Genomic DNA, 9,577 nt, shown 5'->3' with positions numbered 1-9,577 from the left:
CTGGTTCAAACATCACCTTAATTTGGCCTTGCCTAGTAGCTTCAGCATATTGTTCAGTCCTCCTTTTAATATTTTTTCTAGTCTTATCATGAATTTGCTTAACAAACTCAGTTTTATGTTTACTATCTAGATTAGTACATTCACTTAAAGTTAGAGGTGTTAAATCTAATGGAATTAAAAGATTAAAGCCATAAACAATTTCAAACGATGAGTATTGAGTAACAGAATGTATGGTTCTATTATAAGCAAACTTAACATGTGACAACATTCTTCCTAATTTCTCAAGTTTCTATTAATTAATGCTCTTAACAATGTAGACAAAGTTATATTCACTACATCAGTTTGACAATCAGTCTGTGGATGACAAGTCATCGAAAATAAAAGTTTAGTGCCTAACTTAGCCCACAATGTTTTTCCTGAAATAACTTAAGAACTTAGCATTTCTATCAGAAACAATTGTTTTAGGCATGCCATATAGTCTCACCACATCCCTAAAGAATAGATTAGCTACATAAAATGCATCATCAATTTTATTACATGCTATGAAGTATACCATCTTAGAAAACCTATCAACAACCTCAAAAATAGAGTCCTTACCCATCCTTGACCTTGGTAACCCCAGTATAAAATCCATAGATAACTCTACCCAATGATAAGAAGAAATAGGCAATGGCATATACAAACCATGTGGTTTTAGCTTAGATTTTGATTTTCTACACTTGATGCACCTCTCACATATCCTTTTTACATCTTTCCTCATGTTTGGTCAATAGAAGTGTTCCTGTAGTATGGACAAAATCTTTACTACACCAAAGTGACCCATTTGTCAGGACCTATCCAAAATTTCTCACCGGAATCTTAGACAAATCCTGATCACGGGAAATTTCTACTGGACCCTCCAATGGAAAATCCGGTAGCATCTCCCATACGGTTTGATTTACCACAAAATTCTTTGCACAAAAAACACACGTCTAATAGTATCTCCTTATTCCTCTTACCTTACAACAGATTATTCCACACATTTGCAGCACTTCAAAATAATAAATAGAGGATCAATGCAATATTATAAATAAACATCCAATGTAGCAAATAGAGCATTATAAGATATATCTGAATATAAAATTAATACAAGATGGAAATAAAGAAAGGAAAGGCTTCTCAAACTTCAGAGATGATCAAGACGTCGAGCTCGTCCTGGACGAACAACGCCTACTAACCTTGGCCTAGGGGAACGAAATTTAAAAATACATGAGATGCTAATCATCTTAGTGAGCGACCTTATCTACTATAATAATAATAGTCATATAATAATGTAATAAATTTGGATAATTAATAATAATAGGAAATAACATTTTCCCTCAAAATCCTTATGATTCACTTAGTTGAAAATGTTTCCCTTTTAAAAAGCCTTTCACAAAATCCAACATTTTATATAACCCAAAAACCAATAAAGTAATTAATCAATAAACCAAATAGGATACAAATAATTTTAGAATCTAAAATGTAACACTTCAAGATTAATATAACAACAATTAGTTGAATTTATAATAATCATCATAAGATAAAATACAATCACAAATAAATTAACAAAGCCAACATTTAATTCAACATATAATCATGATATTTATTAATCAAGCCAAAGGAATAATCAAGGAATATTAATAAATAAAATGCAAATAATATGCAACAAATCAATTTAGTAATAAAGGGGTTTAACATAAAACAAAATTGATTTCAATAAATAATTTATAAAATTTATGCTCAATAATTTAATAAAAATACGAGATACCATAGAAAATCCTTTTGATAAATCTTAAATTTATGTAAGCCTTGAAAATATGGTAAAATATATTTTTGGGCACAATTTAAATAAATAATAAAATCATAATTAAATACTTTTAATTTCAAATATAATTTTGAAAATTTTTAATTTTTGAAAATCGGATCAGGAAAATAACTTGACGCAAACACTATGTACCAGTGATGTCCGACGGTGCCCAACTCCCTAAAGCATCATTTGACGGGGAGGTTAAAGAGAGAAGCTTGCATTCAGGCTGCCCTGGCGTCCCAGCAGTGCCAATGCTATAAACCTTAATTCCGGCCATGGAATGGGGCGACTATAGCCAATATCAAATTTGCCTACTCTCGGCCTGATGGCAACCATGGGAGAGTATAAACCTACGTGCTCATTACATCCACAACTACAGAACACAGATACTGCATAGTGAGTCTTAAAAACCATATATATATATATATATACCATTTTCAAATACCAAAATCTTATCATTACCACTGGATTTAATATCTCTCTCCATATACATAAATTCACATTAAAATCCATTATAATTTCATTGATGCAAATATACCAAAATTCCAGTGGCATAAAATCAATCCATAATCTTAAATCCAATGGTATATATATATATATATCCAAAAATTTCCAATACCATAAAATAATTTTCCCACCATTGTTTCAATGCGTAATATATTTTCTTCAAATCCTCCAAATTCAATACAATTGAAATCGCATTGAAATTCGCATAAAAAATCCACATATGGATAAATTCATATAAATATATTTTTATCAAACATAAATAATTCGCAATTAATTTCAACAAAAATTTTAAATATAATTTCTTCGAAAACCCAGAATATAAATTTTGATGCATAAGTCCACATAAATCATCATCAAAATTTAATTAATAATCTCTTTAAATATTAAACATAAATAAATATTTTTCAGTAATCAATTCACTCCATATGTACATATTTTCACGATCCTAAAATATTATTTTGGCAGCATCTCATACACTAATATTATCATAAATAGGCAATATAATTTATATAGCCTTTTTTTTTTTATATCAAACATAAATATCCAACACATACAACATATTTTTAAAATTAATCAATTAATACAAAATATACATAGTTTAATGCCCGAGCATAAATTTGAAGGTGAGCACTCACCTCAAGCATGCTTATCAACCAAGATCCGCTGCAGGATCATTTTCACAACTCACACGTGCTCCTAAAATATCAAAATCATACAACACCGATTAAAATAATATTTTAATGTGGTAATTTATACAAGTGTACTGGGGGAATTAACACAAACGGTATCCAAAAAATTCATAAATAATATACCGAATCGAAGCTTACAATGCGAGGGTTAAGAATCAGGTCTTACCTTCCAAAGCTCGGACCTGTTGTGGCTGGATTCTCGTCGGAATCGGAATTAAAGTCCCAAAATCTCACAAATCATCATGAATTGGAGGAAACCGACCTCGGGTTTGGATTAAAGGAGGTTAAATTAGTGAGAAAGGGTAGGTCAGGTGATCGGGAACCCATCGGAGGTGGATTTTCTGACGAGCCGCAGTGGTTAACGAAATCTGCCACCGTTGGTGGCGAGTTCGGCAGCCACTGGTCATGAAATTTGGCGGGAGAGGTAGATATGGTGTTGGGTAAGCCAATGGGATTGGTGGTGAAGCAAATGGAGGTCTGGTTTGGGAGAAATCGGTTGGAGAAGGAATCGACGTAGCCATCAAAAATTGCCTCGATCTGAGGGTGTTGGCGGTCGGTTGGCTGTGAAATTTAGGTGGCTGGCTGGAAATGAGGTGGGCTACATGATGGTCCAATGCATGTGGCTGGGTGGTGGTTGAAAATAGGTGAATCGGTGGTGGCCAGTGTTTCCCCCCTTTTTTCCCTCTCTTCCTCTCTCCTCTTTCTCTCTCCTCTCTCCCTCCATTCTCTATCTCCCTTTCTCAGCCAATCAAAATGCCTTTCGTGGGTGCCACTGTGCACTCACGGGTTGGCCAGATTTTGACATGTGGCGATACTGTGCACACACTCACACAGATTGATGAATAGTAACTATTGTCTCTAAAAAACTTCATGGGTCTGTAACTTTCAAATCACTTGCCAAATCAGGCGTGCCACTAGTCTATGAACTTGTATCGATGAGTAATTCACAACCATACATGAGTCAAAACTCAATTTTACAAGAATAAAAAGTCAACTAGACACGCTCGAATAGATCGGACCTCAACTTGTTTTGGTCATAACTTTCAATCCGTAGCTCTGTTTTCGATGAGCTACTAGTCTAGGAATTCAGGTTGACACGTACTTTGCAATGGAGCCTTATTCAAAGCAGAATTCTAACCAGATCAAAAAGTCAAAATTTGACCCTTCTCGATCAATGGCAGTCAAACTCAGTTAACCTCGATCAACATGAGAAATTTCCAGTGTATTTTGGGACAAGGTGTTACACATTAATCCACCACCAAGACTTTCCCTAGCAAGTAATTCCCTAATGCTACAACAAGGCATATAAAATTTACTTTCCCGAAACAAACACCCCTCAAATATATAGAATTTACCATAGCCATGTTTAGAACAATTTCTATATATCTCACCAAAGTCATTATCATGCTCGCAAATTTGCTTTAATTGTTCAAAACCAAGCAATCTAGATTCTAATGTTGAGAATAAGACATACCTTCGAGACAAAACATCTACTACCACATTTACTTTACCTTTCTTGTAGCGGATGACATAGGAAAAAGTTTTAATAGACTCAACCCACTTTCTATGTCTTTAGTTAAGCTACCCCTGACCTTTGATATGCTTCAAGGATTCATGAACAATGTGAATCACAAATTCCTTTGGCATCGAGTAATGCTGCCAAGTTTTCAAAGCTCAAACTAAAGCATACATCTTTTGTCATAGGTCAGATAGTTCAATTCCTATATCAACACTGCTCCAATACCTATACCTAAAGCATCACATTCAATCTCAAAAGTTTTAGAAAAGTTAGGTAAAACCAACAAAGGAGTATTAGTCACTTTTCCTTTCAATAAGTTGAAAGACTTTTCTTATACCTCTCCCCATTAGAATCCCACGCTTTTCTTGATTATCTCTGTCAATGGTGCTGCAATAGTATTGAAGTCCTTAACGAACCTCCTATAACCTTAGATTGGTTAACCTTAATTCCTGCAACACTCACAACAAACCCTAAAAATTAAAAAGCTCTTCTTGACAGAAATCACACTTTTTGAGATTAGCATACAACCTTTCTTTTCTAAGTACATCTAAAACTAACCTAAGGTGTTCTACATGATCATCTAAATTCCTACTATATATAAGAATATCATCGAATTAAACAACTACAAATTTTCCAATGAATGGATGCATAACATGGTTCATTAATCTCATGAAAGTACTAAATGCATTAGTTAACCCAAAGGGCATTACTAACCATTCATACAATCCATATTTTATCTTGAATGCACTCTTCCACTCATCTCCCTCTTTCAACCTTATTTGATGATATCATCTCCCAAGATCAATTTTTGAAAACATACATGCACCATAAAATTCATCAAGCATGTCATCTAATCTAGAAATATGATGCCTATACTTGACAGTTATGTTGTTATCCCTACAGTCTGCACACATTCACTAAGAACCATCTTTCTTAAACACTAACAACACATGTACAGCACATGGACTCATGTTTTTTTCTAATGTAACATTCATCAAGTAATTCATTTATCTGGCATTGAAGCTCCTTTGTGTCCTCAAGATTGCTTCTGTAAACAGGTTTATTAGGAATTGTTGACCAGGGATGAAGTCTATCTGGTGTTCAATCCCTCGAATAGGTGGTAAATCACTAAAAATCTCCTTCGGAAAGAAATCATTGAACTCTTGCATAAGAGAAAAAACAGAGCTCGAAAATACAAGCTCTTCAGAATCAGCTAGATGATTTAAATAAGCATCTTTATATATCATGACCAACATAGGTTTCTAATTTAAAAATGCTTTTTTAACCTCACCTTGACTAAGATAAAAGTTTAGCTTCTTCACATTTAAGTTTAGAGGACTTACCCGAGTGATTAGGCTTGACCTTGCTCTCCTGGATGCTTGTTGAAACCGTGGGTGGCATAATGGCCTTCTGCCTCTTCAGTTCAGCTTCCTTCCTTTGTTCCATATGCATTTGATCCCTAAACACCTCCTTTCGTGTTAATGGCTCAAGCTTGATCTTTTTGCCTTTAAATCGGAACATAATGGAGTTTTTTCGACCATACTGTATGGTATTCTTGTCAAATTGTCATGGTCTCCCCAACAGAATATGTCCCATATTCATAGGTACAACAACATCCACATAATTATCAATACTGAACTTTACCTTAGCTTGCTTATTTACCTTCATCTCTCCACTGTGAAGCCTATATGGTTCTGGATGTTTGATTGTTGATAAACCTAACATCTCTTCCACAACAGTACTTATAACATTGTTGCAACTTCCACTATATATAATCATACTACGAATTTTACTTTAAATGTCATATCTAGTATGGAAGATGTTTTCCCCTCTGCACCTGTTCTTCATTCTTATATACTGTCAAAATCCTACATGCCACCAAACTTAGATCAGCTTTTGAAACCTTCTGAGTCACAGGTTCATCATGCTCTTCCTCTTCAGACTTTCCTCAGCATCTTCAGTTTCAGCTTTAGACACCTCACTGTCTGATTTCAGCTCTCCATTATCCTTCAGTACCATAATCCTTCTATTTAGACACTGGTTGGCGATATGTCCACGCCCCTAACATTTGAAACACATAAAATCATGAGCTCTAGATGGTTTAGAATTAGCCTTACCATTCGATTTTTATGCTTGTATAGGATCGGCCTTTGTGTTCTTCCTTGGCCGAATGTCACTTCCTTCCTCCTACTTTGATTTTGGCCTTGGCTCGAATGCTGGATTGCTTTTCCAACTAGTTGAACTTGTTCTCCGGCTATTTGAAGCTCATTCAGGCCATGTGCTACTACCCCTCCTCTTGAGTTGGTTCTCAATTTTGATCAGTACATGCAGCATCTCTTTCAATTTCACATACTACTGTAGGTCCACTTGATTGGCAATCTCTCTCTTTAATCCACCAAGAAACCTAATCATTGTTGCCTCTCAATCTTTATTCAAACTCAACCTTATCATGAGCATCTCCATTTCCTTGTAATAGTCCTCTACAGATCTACTTCCTTGAGAGAAAGATTGCAATCTCTTATTCAACAACCTGTGATAATGGCTTGGTACGTATGTAACACCCGGTACCAAAAATACACATGATTAAATAAGTTTGACTAAGTTTGACCAAGTTTGACCAAGTGAACAATATGTGGGTTCGAGTTGACTTTTTCAACAGTTAATATTTTTGGTTTGACTGATATAGCATTGTGTAGATCTCGTCGATATGAGTTCACAAACTGGCAGCACGCCAAATTCTGAGTTACGGATAAAAAGTTATGGTTCTGAGAAGTTTTAAGCATAAGTTTTAAATCAGTGTCCAAGCCAGTCCCCAATTTTTATCTGTTAGTGATTTAGGCTCTATATAAGCCTCGGTAAGTCTGCCAAACAGGAAGAAAAGCCCAAAAATACCCATTTCCTCTCCAAAACCCGAGAAAAACACCCCAAACCCATGGGCATGAACCGACCGTTTTTACCTCCAACCGGGCTTATGCCGTTTGATCCATCTCTGGCCACCACCTTGCTACACGCACCGGCCAGAGAGGAACGGGGGACAGAGGTGAGCTCGGCCGTAAAATTTCACGGCCACCGGTCGGCGGACACGCCCAGATCTGGCCGGAGAAGCTGGACGGCTGGAAATTTTCTCTCCCCTCTTTTCTTGTGTTTTTCGGCCAACCCAGCTCGACCCATACTTCCATCCCACCATTTTTGACCCCTCTGAGTCCATTTCGGTGGTTAGATTGCCCAAAATCTCCACCGTTTGAGAGATCTCTCAAGTTTAAATTCGACCGAACCTTTACGTTAATTTTTCGGTCACCAGAGGAGTCACCGGACCAAGGTAAGACCACTGATGAACTTCTTGTCTCTTGGGCTTTCTGTTGACATATAATTTGTGAATTTTGGAGGTCGTTTGATAATTTTCCTATTTTTGGGGTTATTTGGTTAATTTTCGGAGAAATTGGGACTGTGTTTGGACGATTTTGGTTAAATTGGTTAGAATTGAAGTTAGATTAGTGACATTGGATATTATTAGGACCCATTAGGTGGTTCAATTTTGAAATATTAGGCTTCGGATGAAAATCCCCAATTTTGGGTATCGAGTCCTAAGGACACGTGGTATAATTGGACTGCCCGGTGTCCAATTTATGAAATTTTGTAGTACTGTAAATCATTTTGAGACATTTGGGTTATAAAAGTGTCTCTGGTTTAGTTGTTTGGAGCCTGAGGAATATTTTATTATATTATATTACAGGCATTCAAGTTGAGCCTAGAGGCAATCCTGTGGAGGAGCAGGCATGAGCATCTACAGTACTGTGAGTGGTTATATCATTTTTAAATGATTTAGGTATATAGTATATTATATATGTGGTTTAAATATTTTACGTATATATCATTTGATTGAAATGTTGTTTTATGCATATATAAATATTTGCTTTCATATATATATGTTATCATTTTATATGACTTTTGATAATATTTTAAGCGATTTTCAATTTTAATGGGTCCATAAATGGACTTGTGGTACTTAAATATCTTGGTAATTAAATTGAGATTTTAAATCATTTTGGAAACTATTTGGTTTGAGAAACCATAATGAAAATCATATAATTTTAAGCACGATCAAATATTTTATAATTTTATATGCTTAAAATTGGTTTATGGTGAATATATTTCACTGTGGTATTCTGATTTCGTATGAAATAATGTTTTGAGATTTTGAAGTATTTAAACAAGCGGTTGAACTTGACAATTAAATTATGATTATGATACATTAGGATAATGTATCGGTTATTTTTAATTGATGTACCATGTAATGCCAATACCCTGGATCAGTATTATATTATATTATATTACCGTGCGGTGGGTTTACCACGATGCCGTGAGGTTGGTTTCATCCAATGGTTATCTATTATTACCACGGACTGTTAGGTCGGGTTTATCCGATGGTTTATTATTATTGCCACGGTGCCGTGAGGTTGGTATCATCCAACGGTTTATTATTGCCACGGACCGTGAGGTTGGGTACGTCCCGACGGTCATTTATTATTTCCACGACACCGTTCATATATTGAGGATCGTGAGGTGGGTGTATCCCACGGTTTGTATATTGGTACATCGTATGGTACAGTGTATATGTTTGTATATATTGTTGATTTACAAATATTGTGGTGATTTCTGCATTTTCATATTTATTTGGTGGAACTGTAATTATTATAGTTTATGCTCAAATATTTATATCTGGATATGAAACATTTCATAATATTACAATGATCGTTCATTCATATGTTTGAGCATCGGTTTTTATGATATTAATTGGGGTACAAGTTTGTGTTTGTGAAATGATTTTTAAATGGGGAACTTTTCAACAAGTGGAATGAGAAGTCTTGAGAGAAAGATTTTTCAGAAATAAATCATTATTTTTCTATTATACTATGCCACTCACTGAGATTTCTTTATCTCATGTTTTATTGTTTTAAACTCGTTCCCCTAGGTCCAGGCAGCTAGTAGTAGTCTACCTCGTGCATAGCTTATCGTTTGTTTCCTTCCACTACA

The sequence above is a fragment of the Ziziphus jujuba genome, chromosome 5, assembly GCF_031755915.1.
Source record: "Ziziphus jujuba cultivar Dongzao chromosome 5, ASM3175591v1".
Lineage (NCBI taxonomy): Eukaryota > Viridiplantae > Streptophyta > Magnoliopsida > Rosales > Rhamnaceae > Ziziphus > Ziziphus jujuba.
Note: the sequence above shows the minus strand (reverse complement) of the source record.